General features: G+C 42.6%; 1 pseudogene; it reads left to right on the forward strand.

Annotated features, from left to right (window-relative positions):
• The first annotated feature begins 206 nt into the window (after positions 1-206).
• Positions 207-11,356, forward strand: LOC113916059 (annotated as a pseudogene).
• Positions 11,357-14,462: the final 3,106 nt, after the last annotated feature.

Raw genomic sequence — 14,462 nt, forward strand, 5'->3', positions numbered from 1 at the left:
GCTCAGGAAGAGGATGGGTTTCTTCCAGATTCCCAAAGCCTTGGAGGCTGGGCATGAGCTCAGAGTATGGGAACAGAGCACACAGGCTTCAGTGTGAAGCCTCTGAGGGCTCCTGAACAGAGACCTGGCGTGAGACCTTTGCCCTGTAAGAAAGAAGCTTCCTTAGCAATAAATAGAGCAAGACTCTATTGCCTAAAGGCAGAGGAATGACACACAAGACTGAAGCCTCTGAGAAACCATCCCACTGGGGAGTTCACAGCAGCCCCACTAGCGTGGAGAACTGCGTGCTCGTGGAGGAGGCGGACAGCCCTGGATTTCCAATTGGCAGCACCCTCTTGCAAGCCGTTTGACAATGAATCTAGTTTCTATCTCTCTGAGCTTCCCTTTCCACACTGTAAAATGGACTAACAATAATACCTATAGAATAGGGTTGTCTGGAGCATGAAATGAGATAATATACATCAAGCCCCCAGGATAGTCCCAAGCACATGAGAAATCTTTAGTAAATGTGAGCCAGAGTTCTTCTTTTTCAACACTCAATACAGCATCATTGAGGGGAAAAAGGCAGTCACCTGAAACAGCTTTTCCTCCTTGAAGCCAAAAGGACATAGTTTCCTAGTGAGAAAATGTGGATGTTAGGCCCTGAATGCTCTTGGAATAGCAAGTGATTTTATCTCAGGAGTCTCTGTGTGATGCTAATGTACAAACCTGACCCAGCTGACTTCAGATAGTGTCACTTGGCTTCTGGGCCGGCAGCTTTGCAGAACGATGTCTCGGGCGTCAGCCACCTGCCCCAAGGGGGCACCGCCCAGGCTCAGAAGACTTTAGCTAGCCTCAGAGCTTTTCAGAAGCAAGTTTTAGGGGATAGTCTCTGGAGGCCTTATGTCTGCCCTCCCCTTTCCTCCCCTGGCTTTCCCACACAGGCCACAAATCCTGCCTCGTCCTCTGGGAGGGCCCACCTCTGGGCTACTTGTGCCAACTCCCAAGGTCTTCATCCTCCATGAAACTGATCCTGAGGACTCCAGCCTCCATCAACCTTTCTTTTCTTTGAGCTCTGACAGTGAAAATTTGCCATGTATAGCAATGTTGTCTAACAAAAATAGAATGGGAGTCAGATCCATAATTTTACATTTTCGAGAAGTAACATTAAAGTTTTTTTTTTTAAATAGGTGAAATTGACTTCAAGAATATATTTGAAGTCTGGTGTGTATTTTACATTTACAGCATATTTAGTTTGGACCAGTCACATTTCCTGTGCTTAGTAGCCACATGTAACTAGGAGATTTTGAAGACTTAGTGCTCCCCACGCTCCAGAAAGCCATAAAATATTTCATTATTATTTTTTCATATTGATTACATGTTGAAATGATATTTTGGATATATTGGGCTAGATAAAATATATTATATCTATTAGACATTCCCTGGCTCTTAAGGACCACTTCCTGGTCCTTTTACGAGAAGGCAAAGGCTTTCCCCCTGTCCCCTTCTACCATGTACTTCCCACACCTACATCTGCCTGCAAGACAGACAAGTGGATAGAGAGAAAGAAGAAATCCAGTTCTCCTCCTCCAACTGTCCAGACCATAGTTCCTCTGGTCAGAGAGAAGGTTTGGGAGGGTGCCTAAACCCTGCTGCTGTTGCCACTGACCAGGATTACAGCTTCCACGCCTGCAGCTTGCCTGGACAGGCTGGACAAGAGGGAGAAAAAATGAAAAAAACAAAAAAAACCCAGAGGATTGCCGCCATTCCCTCTGTCCCTTAGGGTTCCCTTTACTCCTTGGACTAGAAGCAGGGGCTTTTCTTGGGGTTCTTTCTCCCTGTGCCCACACGCTGTTTCAGGATTCATGTTGCCCTTGAGCCTGGACTAGAAGATGTGGGAATAAAAACCCAGGAAACTCATGGTCTCAATTTTATTTAGAGTTCTGGCTTCCTTTCCCAATCCACCTGCTACCACTTACTTTTCAGAGTCCTCAGATAGAAGCTGTGTACATTTTGTCTAGGGTTTTTGGTTGCATTCAGGGGGAGTAATAAGGTGGAGTGTGCTTATTTTACTTTAACCAGAGCCAGAATCCCCAGGAAACATTTTTTTCCCCCGTGTGTTGTATTACATTCAACCTCTATGACACTTGATCATCTACAAATGGCATCTATAGAAACTTAGATTGGATTAATTAGGATACCATATTCCTAGACCATGCCAAGTATCCATGATATTCACATACTTAGAATGGAACAGAACTGCTTTTTATATTGAGAACAGACATAAAGAGATTTCAACACTTTTCCTTGAGTCAGGAATGAATGAAGGATATTGGTTGACTTTTTTCTTTGTGAAAAGTTTAAACATCTATTACCGCACATTATTGACTCTGTCACATATGTGTTTAATTAGGGAATGTATATTACCTCCATGTTTTCAGACCACATTTTTGTAAACATCTGACTTGATAAGGCAGCTGTTATATTTATCTGGAATCTCTGATCATCACTCATAGTAGCCTTAAACTTCCTTTTATAGCAGACAATAGAATTTGAAATTAAGTAATTGTGTATTGCCGAGAAGTACATCCATTTATATGGATCAACTAATTTCCAAAAGTATTATACACTTAATGAAAAAGGAAGTGATCCACACCTCTAAAACTCATTAGAGGGCCAGCCATTACTTCAAAACATATTATGTGCTCACATACTCATACGGAGCTGATAACACCCTGATAAGATGAGCTAAATTCCAGAAAATGTTGGGAAATAATTTGGTGGTTAAGAACATCACAAAACGGCAGAGTTATTGGAAATGATAATGTGGATATTTGCATAGTGATATGTACTGCACAAAATGTTTTTATTCAGTCGGTTATTCACTCTTATAGCCATTATTTATTAAGTGTCTATGATGTGTCATCAGTGTGCTAGACACTATCATATTCATAATTTGTGAGTAACCCCAGGTGTGCTCTGCTTTAACTAAACCTTACACATAAAAAGTCTGAACTGACAGAACAGATATAGAGAGATGTATACAAAGATAAGTTGTTGAGTTCTTAAAACAACAAACTTCAAAATCTTTCCATTTACAAGCATTAAAGCTACCCACATTTGGGGGGACTAGAGACTCTCTAAGTATAAGGGGCAAGAGCCATGGGCTTTGGAATCAGAAACACCTAGATTAAATCCTTAAAATTATTTTCAACCTCAACTTTGTCAGATAGCAGTACCTATGTCGAAGGATTGTGGTCAAGTATGCGTGATATAATGCTTCTCACGTTCATAGAACAAACAGACACATGGTAAGCTCCCAATATCTATATATTATAATTACTATGTAAAGTTTATTTGCATTACAAATAAAGTAAATTATTTTTCAATGCTTTAGGTATATATATATATTTCAAATACATGAGTTTGTTATTACCTATAATGTTTAAGAAGAATGATTACATGTAGGAGTAAGCTTAATAAGGAATATGCCAGCATCAAATATTTTAATTTTCAAGTTTTCACAACTCCTATCCCCTAAAAGAAATCAATTTAATACTCATCTTATTTTGGGGGGCTATTTTTATCTTTATCATTTACTAAGCAACCACAATATATGTCTGAGGAGCTACACAACCCATGTGAGACATAATCCTTGCTCTCACAGACTTTACCTGCTAAAAAGACAAGATGTACTTGAAAAGGTAGTCTTTTGGAATGAGGATTATTTGCGTTGCTAAACTTTGTGCCAGAAAGAAGGCAATTTCACTCACTCTTCTTTTCATGTCTCCCTCATTGGGTGGTGGTTTTAATGAGATAAAAATACTTAAATGGTTATTTTCTTTCACTTTCAAGTGGGGGTTGAGTCTTTCATTTGAGTGAGCAGAATGCAGATCTGAGATGTCTTCATACTGAGGTAGTTTGGGAAATTCATAATCATTTTAACACTAACATTATTTGTTAAGTGCCTACTGAGGCCTAGGCTCTTTGCTGGGTATTTTCACATTTAATCCATACAATAAGGACGTATTATTACCTTCATTCCACTTCTGTGGTCAGTGAGGCTTAGAAATGCTTAGTAACTTGCACAAAGCAAAGGGAGCAAAGCCCAGATGTGAACCCAGGAGTGTCTGTTTTTTTTGATATCACTCTTTAGCTCAACTCAAGAATATGTAATGCCATAAAATGCAGATGTCTGCTCCTCTTAAATGCCTTCCCTGTTATCCTTTCTTCAATAGGTAAAATTCTAATGATTAATGTGTGGCACTTGGACCATGAGCCACTCACTTCCATCTGTGTCAGACATTGCTAATTAATCATAGAGCTTTTGTCCACAGAAATTGGATTTAGCTTCAGAATCCTTCTGAACACAGCATCCCAAAGCAACTGACCAAAATGAACACAAAAAATCTGTTGGACATGTCTCCCACGGCACTCTGTGAATGACTTTACTAATAGCACATACAATACTATGTTTAAATGATTTGCTTCCTAAATTTTAGTCTTCCCTTTTAATTTTAGTCTAAGACTTCAGTGATAGGACCATTCATCCTCCTAAATCCAGCCCCTGTACACAGTATACCACATAACACAGTAGGCACCAAGTAAAAGTTTTGTTGGATCGAGTGTAAGTAAATACTTTTAGTTTAAACTTATGTGACTACCAAAATGCTAAACATATGTTATTGGTTAATAATTAGAATGGCTAGCATTTATCAAGCATTTACTATTTGCCACATATGGAAGTAAGCAATTCACATATATTAATTTTTTTAACTTAAACAATGATCCCGTGATATAATTATGTTATCCCCATTTTATAAATAACAATACTGAAATTCAGAGAGCTTAAATAATTTGTATAAGGTCACAGGACCAAACCGAGATATTCTAACCCCCAAGCCACACTCTTTTTTTTTTTTAAGATTTTATTTATTTATTTATTTGGCAGAGAGAGACACAGCGAGAGAGGGAACACAAGCAGGGGGAATGGGAGAGGGAGAAGCAGGCTTCCCACCAAGCAGGGAGTCCGATGCAGGGCTCAATCCCAGGACCCTAGGATGACCTGAGCTGAAGGCAGACACTTAACAACTGAGTCACCCAGGCGCCCCCCCAAGCCACACTCTTAACCACTACACTGGTTATAACAAAAAGCCCACATAAAACATAATTTTCCATCTCACACTGTATTTATATAACTGTACTACTGCCCATTACTGGTTTTCTAGAACTTCGCCAGAAAATTAAGTATCTTTTGCTGCTCCTTTCTGGGCTCCCCCTGCTAAAACTACAACAACAAACCACTCAAACTTGTGAATTAACTGATAAGAAACGGATCAAGTTTCCAGAGAAGTCTCTTTCTCCTTTTCCAGTTTTTTATCACCTAAACCATTTCAGGGTCTGCTCTGTGTTGGCCACTGTGACAGGTGCCATAGGGTGTAAAGATGAATAAGACTTGCTTCCTGACATCAGTGTACTCACAGTCTAGTAGGGAAGCAGCTGCATAATGACAGTGGGCTGTCATTGAGAAAGGCAGGTAACGCTTTGGGTGAATGAGGAAGAGACACTCAGTTTTGCCTAAGAGAGTCTTGAATGGTGGAAAAGAATCATCCAGGAGGGAAGGGAAGGAAGGGCACACCGCAGAAAGAATATATGCAACAGTGTGCCTTACAGTCTAAATCCAGGCATTCCAGGGACATAACTGTGGATTTCAAAGTCCCCGGTAGGTGCCTCATACCCCTGTCAACATGATTTGGAACCTTCCAGATAGAACTCCAGAGTTCCAGGCACTGAGGCTACCATGGTACATATGTTTCCTCCACCAACACATGGAAATATTCTTCTATTTATTTATTACTTTAATGCAGTGATTGATCATGGTTGTTGAAGGGGATCATGAGTTTTTGGGATTTTAGTGCACCTTTTACATACCCTGAGGGTCCACCTTCTGAAATCAACGAATGCCTCACGAGCATATTCTTTCAGAACTCTTCAAAAAGAGGCACATAACTTCCCCAGTTTCCTATGAAAGACATTATTCAAGTGTCCTCAAGTGACAGATGGTCCAATAATTTGCAAATACGTGCTCCTTACACTCTGAGGTCAGCTCTGTTTTACTTAAGAGTTTTCACTCACACAAGTACCATCTGGAGCACACATCCTCTATCTTAGGCTTCAAATAAATCCCTATTTACCTCAGAAATATTTGCCAAGAGTCTGCTTGCTAGAAAAATTACCAGTTTCTCCTCTTTGAGGCATGTCTTTGCAATATATGACACCTAGTAGGCACTTCATAAAAGTCCATAGGGATTCTCTTTAGGATGCTACAAAAGATACCTGTTGAGACAAAGATTTGGGGGAAGTGAAGCTAAATTTTTGTTTGTTTGTTTGTTTGGTGTGTGTGTTGGGGGGTGGGCAGTCTGGCAAGATTAAACAATTTTCTTTTAGTTGGAGCATCCTAATCCAAATTAAAGCTGCGGGTGCTACATCAACATTCTGACTCAATACTGCTGAAGTTTCTTTGCCAAACATCTTTTCAGCTATCAGAATTAGTAAGTCTGGGGTGCATTTTGATCTGATGATGTATGTATGTAGAAGAATGGATGAATGCTTGAGGATGAACTTCAAATCTTGAAGGAATCATGTACTATTGTGCTCTTTGAAAAGCCTGAGGAATGCTTTTGTGGGGTCTACCCCCAGAGCATGCTGGTGGCATGTCTGTGGCTAACACCTTGCAAAGGGGAATCTGGGCATTGTTGCTCATGTTTTCTCTCTGGAGCAAAATCCAAGGTGTATATAAGATTTCATCAATAATTCCAAGGTGGATAGCCAACCCCAGTCCTGGGTCCACTGCACTCTGGAAAATGCCTTAAGCATTTAAGCTAAACCACTGAGAAAGTCAAGGAAGCTAATCCAACTACTCTTCTTTTGTGCCAGTCATTTAATCCCCAGATGCTCTCAGTACTGGCTAGCCTACCGGGACTGGAAATGGACCACTCCTGTCCTTTCACACTGACTTCCTCTTGAGAGCAGAAAAGCATCCTTTTCCTCTTTCAAGTGGACCCGGATGCAGATTCAACTAGTTTTAATATTTTTCAAACTTGATTAATAGTCCTTTAAGTCAATTCCTGGTAGGAGGTGGGTCCTGCACACATCATTTTTTTTTCGTAAGTAGGGAAGTGAGTAATTCCTAAGTTTTAGGCCAAGAAAAAAAATCTGGAACTTTACCAAGTTCATTACATTTTTTTAATAAATTTATTTTTTTATAAATTTATTTAGGAAATCACACACAATTCCATTATCTAACAATAATGTTTTTCCCATTTCTGTTTTTAAAAATCTAGTCTTCTAAATCTTAAAACAACAAAACTGGGATAATGGCATCTAAAATTTTCATTACTAAAAATATTTTAATCAGTCTATTGTGTAAGACTGTTGAATCACAGACATGTACCCCTGAAACAAATAATACATTGTATGTTAACAAAAAAAAAAAAGAAGAAGAAGAAGATAGCAGGAAGGGAAAAATGAAAGGGGGGAAATCGGAGGGGGAGATGAACCATGAGAGACTGTAGACTCTGAGAAACAAACTGAAGGTTCTAGAGGGGAGGGGATGGGGGGATGGGTTAGCCTGGTGATGGGTATTAAAGAGGGCACGTACTGAATGGAGCACTGGGTGTTATACGCCAACAATGAATCATGGAACACTACATCAAAAACTAATGATGTAATGTATGATGATTAACAGAACATAATAAAAAAATATATATATAATAAGTAAAATAAAATAACATTTAAAAGTAATGTGACCACCCAAATATTTTCAGCACTGATATTACCTTCTGAATTGAATAGTGATATCTGAAGTTCTAAATCTACTTATTTTATTTTTTAAATGTAAATCACATTTTTTTTGTCATCAGAGGTAATTAAATTTGTTACATACCTTCTATAAGTGCTTTAGGTGAAAGTTTTTTTTTTTTTTAGCGTTCAACAATTCATTAGTTGTGTATAACACACAGTGCTCATCACAACTGTGCCCCAATTTTTTTTTAAATCTATGTATTTAAGGATGCCGGGGTGGCTCAGTTGGTTAAGCGTCTGCCTTTGGCTCGGGTCATGATCCTGGGGTCTGGAATCGAGCCCCACATCAGGCTCTTTGCTCAGCGGGGAGTCTTCTTCTCCCTCTGCCTGCTCTGCCTGCCTCTCCACCTGCTTGTGCTCTCTCTCTCTTTGACAAATAAATAAAATCTTTAAAATAAAAAAATCTTTTAATCATTTTCCTATATCCATAATTCCTAAATACTTTCAAAAACTTGACATGCAATGTCACCTAGTAATCCGCAGAATCCTCTTTGAGAAATGCTATATAAAATCAAACCAGGAAATCTATCAAGAAAGTTAACAGAGAAGGCTCTAGTAAGAAAAACCTGGGTTCGAACCCTGGTTCTCTCACTAACCAACCAAATTAGAATGAATAATACATAAATAACGAAAGTCATAACATTGATCGACCACATGCTATGTTAACAGGCACTTTGTGAAGGGTCTTGCATGTGTTAATTTCACTTGCTCCTAGAACCCATATGGCTGGTGCTATCAGTATTCCTACTTTGCAGATGAGGATATAGAGGCTAAGGAATGTTTCCTGCTTCAGCTCTCAAGGTGAATCAATGTGAACTTGAACTGGCCGGTGTCCGCTCTACCAGACTGGGTTCCCACCCTCCTTCTCTGGCTGTTGGAGACCTGGCTCCCCTACAACTCCCACCCCACACCCATGGTTACTTCTCATTCCCAGCCTTAGCACCAACTCTAACACTCATCCCTCCTCTTCACCCTTTATGTTTCCCCCTAAATGCTGCTTGATCCAGGAAGGCTTCCTGGTACTCCATTATAGCTCACTCGCCGCAGCCGGCCCGCGCTCTGCATTTTCCCACAGCTTGTCCTTCACGTCCACTGCCGCCACTTTCACCCACCGCAACGGAAGAGGAGATCGCTGCGCTCGTCATTGACAATGGCTCAGGCATGTGCAAGGTGGGCTTTGCTGGGGATGATGCCCCCCCGAGCCGTGTTCCCGTCCATCATCAGGCGACCCCGACACCAGGGTGTGATGGTGGGCATGGGCCAGAAGGACTCCTACCTGGGCGATGAGGCCCAGAGCAAGCGGGGCATCCTGACCCTCAAAGAGCCCATTGAGCACGGCATTGTCACCAACTGGGACGACATGGAGAAGATCTGGCACCACACCTTCTACAACAAGCACCCCATGCTGCTGACCGAGGCCGCCCTGAACGCCAAGGCCAACCACGAGAAGATGACCTGGATCATGTTTGAGACCTTCAACACCCCAGCCATGTACGTGGCCATCCAGGCTGTGCTGTCCCTGTACGCCTCTGGCTGCACCACTGGTATTGTCATGGACTCTGGGGATGAGGTCACCCACACTGTGCCCATCTATGAAGGGTACGCCCTGCCCCACACCATCCTGCGTCTGGGCCTGGCTGGCTGGGACCTGACAGACTACCTCATGAAGATCCTCACGGAGCGTGGCTACAGCTTCACCACCACTGCCAAGTGGGGAATCGTGGGTGACATCGAGGAGAAGCTGTGCTACGTCGCCCGGGACTTCGAGCAGGAGATGGCCACATCTTCCCCGGAGAAGAGCTATGAGCTGCTCGACTGGCAGGTGATCACCATTGGCAATGAGCAGTTCTGTTGCCCGGAGGCTCTCTTCCAGCCTTCTTTCCTGGGTATGGAGTCCTGTGGCATCCACAAGACCACCTTCAGCTCTATCATGATGTGTGACATGGACATCCAGAAGGACCTCTACGCCAACATGGTGCAGTCTGGTGGGACCACCATGTACCCCAGCATCACCAATAAGATGCAGAAGGAGATCACAGCCCTGGCACCCAGCACGATGAAGATCAAGATCATCGCTCCTCCTGAACGCAAGTACTCCGTGTGGATCAGGGGCTCCATCCTGGCCTCACTGTCCACCTTCCAGCAGATGTGGATCAGCAAGCAGGAGTATGACGAGTCAGGCCCCTCCATCGTGTACCACAAAGGCTCCTGGTACTCCATTACACACTCTCTTCATTATGCATTCTCTTCATGTGCGCATTTTCATTGAGAAAACTTATAGGGATTAGTTCTTTTTGTAACTATGAGTTCATTATCCATCTCCCTTGCTAGACTGAGGCTCCAAGGTGCTCTCACATCTGTATTTCACCCGACAATGTGAATAAGTGAATCTTTAGTGACATGTCATTCTCAGTTCTTTAGCCTGTGACATGGTTAGTTCTGATTAGCTCATTTCTAAACTTGTGGCTTTTGGCATGACAAAAGGGAAGTACAAAAGATGCATGAAACTGCTAAGTTAAATTGTAGGACTTTGGGTGATTGACCTTGAGAAGGAGTGGGTTTTGAAAGCCTTTTAGAACAGAAGCTTGAATCTGTACACACCATTTTTGCCAAGAGAGTTAAGTGGATGGCTGTGGAGGGAGTGCATTACATAGCTTTTCCAGTAACATGAAGCTTTAAGCCCATGGAACTGTCCCCAAACAAAAATTTGGTCTCGGCCACCTAGCTGCTCCCACCCTGGTGAGTCAGGAGGAAGAGTGGGGTAAGTGGTCCTAGAGGGTGTCGTTCTAAGGCTCGCTTTCTCCTCTAAGGGGCACCACTGCCTCAGTTTCCATGGCCAAATAAAGGAAATGCTGCATCAAAACTTGTCTTGAAACTCACAATGCAAATGAGCACATTAGTGAGGCTGGGAGGTCCGGCAGGGAGAAAAAAAAATATCTATTTCATTTTGCTCAGTGCTTAAGTTTATTTGGCCATGTTTAGTCATAGCATGCTGTCTTGGATTAGACTGTGCCAGAAGTAGACCCTGAGATAAGGATTTAAGAGAAAGGAGGTTTATTTGGGAGGTGAATTTATAAAAAGGATCAGAAGCGGGGAAAGGAAGTGAGATTGGAAAGGGAAGAAGGCCAGTCCACGGGGCATAAATATGCAAATTTACCTTTGGGGGCAACTGGAACTCAGCCTTGCTGGGGACCCATGGGAGGAAACACCCACCACAGAGGTGACCTGTCTCAGGAGTAAGGACGCTAGATTTTATTCACCAGCGCTCATCAGTCAGACACTGAGGGCTGCTTTGGGGGCCACTAGCTCCCTTGTACTTTGGGCCTGCTCTGCATGGTATCTAGAGAATGATGGCAGGTGAGGACTGGCAGGTGCTCACAACAGACCACTGGTTGTCATGCACCGGAACTGAGTGCCAAGGGGAGATGGGTGGGAGCATGTCTGCTGCCCCCGTGTCCCTCTTTACCTTTTCCTTTTTTCACACAGGGCACCCATTCATACCTGGTGGAAGTAGTACTTGAGGACCAAAATTTGGAAAACAAAATTCCAAAATTTGGCATTCAAGCAGTTCAGTGAGTTCCCAGAAGCAATCCTTTAGCTGAACACACGGAGCCAATGCTATGCTATAGTTTGTAAAACCCCAAAGGGAATTCCTGTAAATACCACCAAATACCAAACATATAAATCTCAAAGCTCAGCAGAAAGAGCCTTGGGAGATCATAACTTATGGGATGCTCCATCAAAAAGTCATCTAAGGATCCAAACTTAGAATCAGGTTCTAACTCAGGCTGTCTGTGAAAGAGAAAAGTTCTCTTTCCCACAGCCAAGGGCACAGGGGATGCCATACTAACAGTGTCCTGTGTATGCTGATGGCAGGCTACATCTGCAACAAGCTAGAGACATAGAGTCATTTAAAAGGATAATGGGAGAAAGAGTAGCTGGTGGAGAATTACCTAAGGCTGAGTGATCTGAAATGGCATCTTTGAGGAGGTAAAATATGACCTGACACCTCCTTGCTTCAGTCGGGGAGAAAGAAAGGGATTTCAGGAGGACAGAACAGTAAGTTCAAAGGTCCTGAGATGGGAATATGGTTGGAGTATTTAAGGACAGGGGCCCGGAGTACCCTGAATGAAAGGTAGAGTGCTAACAGTAAGGTTAACGAGGAAGGCTATAGCTGGAGCACGCTGGGTGGAAATTTGGTCTATTTTTCCATCCGTTTCATTGTTCTTAAGGGGAAAAAAAAAAAAAAACACCAAAGCGTCAGAGAACATTTGCTGAATACCAAATGATGCTCCCATGTTCTAGATTTCTGAGAAACGTAAGGAAATTCATCGAATTCTATCTCTAGGCAGCATCCTAATGGTTTCATCTCATTCTTCAGCATATCCCACCAAGATCTCGAATGGCTTCACAGATTAAAACCAGCCCCTAAAAGCCGAATGCTGACCTACTCTTCAAAGGTCTTATGTCCCAGTCCCAGAAAGCAATAATGTACAGAAACAGGCACAGTGTTGCTAGCTAGGACCCACTTCTTGCTGGAAGGAATTCTTCTTGGTCTATACCATCTGATCTCACTGATGGCTTCAACCCAGCCCCTTGAGGCATACCCCAGGGTGGTCCCCTTCCGGACTGCCATTCACTGATTCTATAGGAAGGATCCCCAGTGGCATAGCCACAAGGCTCCCTCAGGTTGTCCCCCGAGGATGATATTGGGGAATCTGTCTCAGGAATGCACTTAGCCTTCTAAGACAAGAAGAAGGCTGGTTCTTCACTCTCTGGCAAAGCCAGAGTCAGGAAATGAGGGGAAAGAAGAGGCCAGCGCTTGTCCTTTGGGGACAGAGACATCACAACAGAGGGCCCTGTCATCCTGCAGGAGCCTGGACAAACCTCGATTTTATTTCACAGCCAGTTACTGGGCACCAGATGTATGCGGACGGAGCAGGGCGCTCCTACAGAAGTGAGTAGAGCACGGGCCCTGCCCTCAAGGGGTTATCCTGTAATAGAAAGAAACACTGACTACTCCTGGTCATACGAGGCAGAATGAAAGCGGGGTCAAAAGGGACATTCAAACAGAGAACTCCAGTGGAGTAAGGGAAGAGAAATTAATAAGCTCACTGCCTTTCTATGTCTTGATGGCAGTTAACTGGGCTGACTAGGTACATATAGGATTTTATGGTTCCCTTGGCACACTCATGAGTCAGGCTTTTTTAGCTGAGGAAAAGGCAACAGTATGTCAGGCAACAGAGCACTATTTTCAAGAGATGCGGGGAAGTGAGAAGGACAGGGAAACCACTCATGAAGAGCTGGAACAATGTCCCCTGTTCCGCAAAATGACAGCAACTCTAAGGGTTAGGTACTGAGCTATCTTCTCTTAGGAGGGTTCTCTCTCCCACCCTCACTGCCTTCACCTTGTGCTTCTTCGGGTCCTTCTGCATCTGGGTCCTTCTCTCAAGATCTTGTTTTTAACAGACCCTTAGCCAGACAAGTCTGTTGGGTGGAAAGATCAACTCTTACCCTTACACTTAACCTTGGGCAGGTTGCTTCACCTCTTTGTGCCTTGATTTCCTCATCTGTGACAGGTGGATATTAAAAGTACCTACCTTAAATGGATTTTGTGATGATTAAATTAGTTAACACACAGAGACAGAATGATGCTACTTCTACTATTAGGCTAGGGTTCCCTAACTGTGGCCAGGGTAGCAGGCTTTCATGGACAAAATGGCCATATCCCAGTCCCGTTTACTTGGAAGGCAGCTAGGGATATTGGAAGTGCAAGGTCTCCTGAAATCTTAGAATCTCTTAGATTCCTTTCTTCTACATCACAGCACATTTCAAAATAAATTTAAAACTCAAATCCTATCATAAAATAATACAGGTTCATTAAAAACTATTTAGAAAAAAATAGTCTAACAAATAGCAGATGAAAATCACAGAGTAGAGGACATATGATTTGAGGGGACTGACCTTGCTGCAGGCGTGGGCCAGTGCACCAGGCAGACTCTCCCCTGGGACTTCTGCTAGAGCTACTAAAAGACACTCTTCTCCTCTGAGACCTGTAAGACATAGGATTAATATGTTTGAAGATTCTGATGGTGAAGAGTAGAGAAGAAAGCAGATTCCAGCTTTCTGGAAGAATAGAAAGAAACGTGGGAAATGCAAGCTCTCCAATGACAGAGTGAGGACCTGGATCCAGTGGTGCCTGAAATTATAAAGCCTATTTTTTGGCCAAAAAGTTATGTGAGCCTGTATGTTTCTTCCATAGATTTTTTTTTTCACTTCAACTAGCTTTGGCTGAGATTCTGTTACTTGTAAATGAAATAATTTTGACCAACCATGCAGAAATAACCACATTTGCATGTGTGTATACTTCCTTCCAGTCTTTCTTTCTCTTTCAAGCTCTCTGCATAGTTTTGTTTTGTTTTGTTTTTGTTTTAATGATCTTAATCTACAAATTTTAATACTTTTTTTCCTTCCTGATCCTGTTACAAAATTTAGTGCCTCTGGTTAGCAGCTAAGTCTTTCTGAGAGAGGACAGAAGAACTTGTGCTGCCCCCCATCCCCTCCCCTGTCACCCTTCTGCCCCCTGGAAGTTATTTCAGAGGGCAAGGGGCTATCCCATG

The sequence above is a fragment of the Zalophus californianus genome, chromosome 1 (assembly GCF_009762305.2).
Source record: "Zalophus californianus isolate mZalCal1 chromosome 1, mZalCal1.pri.v2, whole genome shotgun sequence".
In the NCBI taxonomy this organism is placed as follows: domain Eukaryota; kingdom Metazoa; phylum Chordata; class Mammalia; order Carnivora; family Otariidae; genus Zalophus; species Zalophus californianus.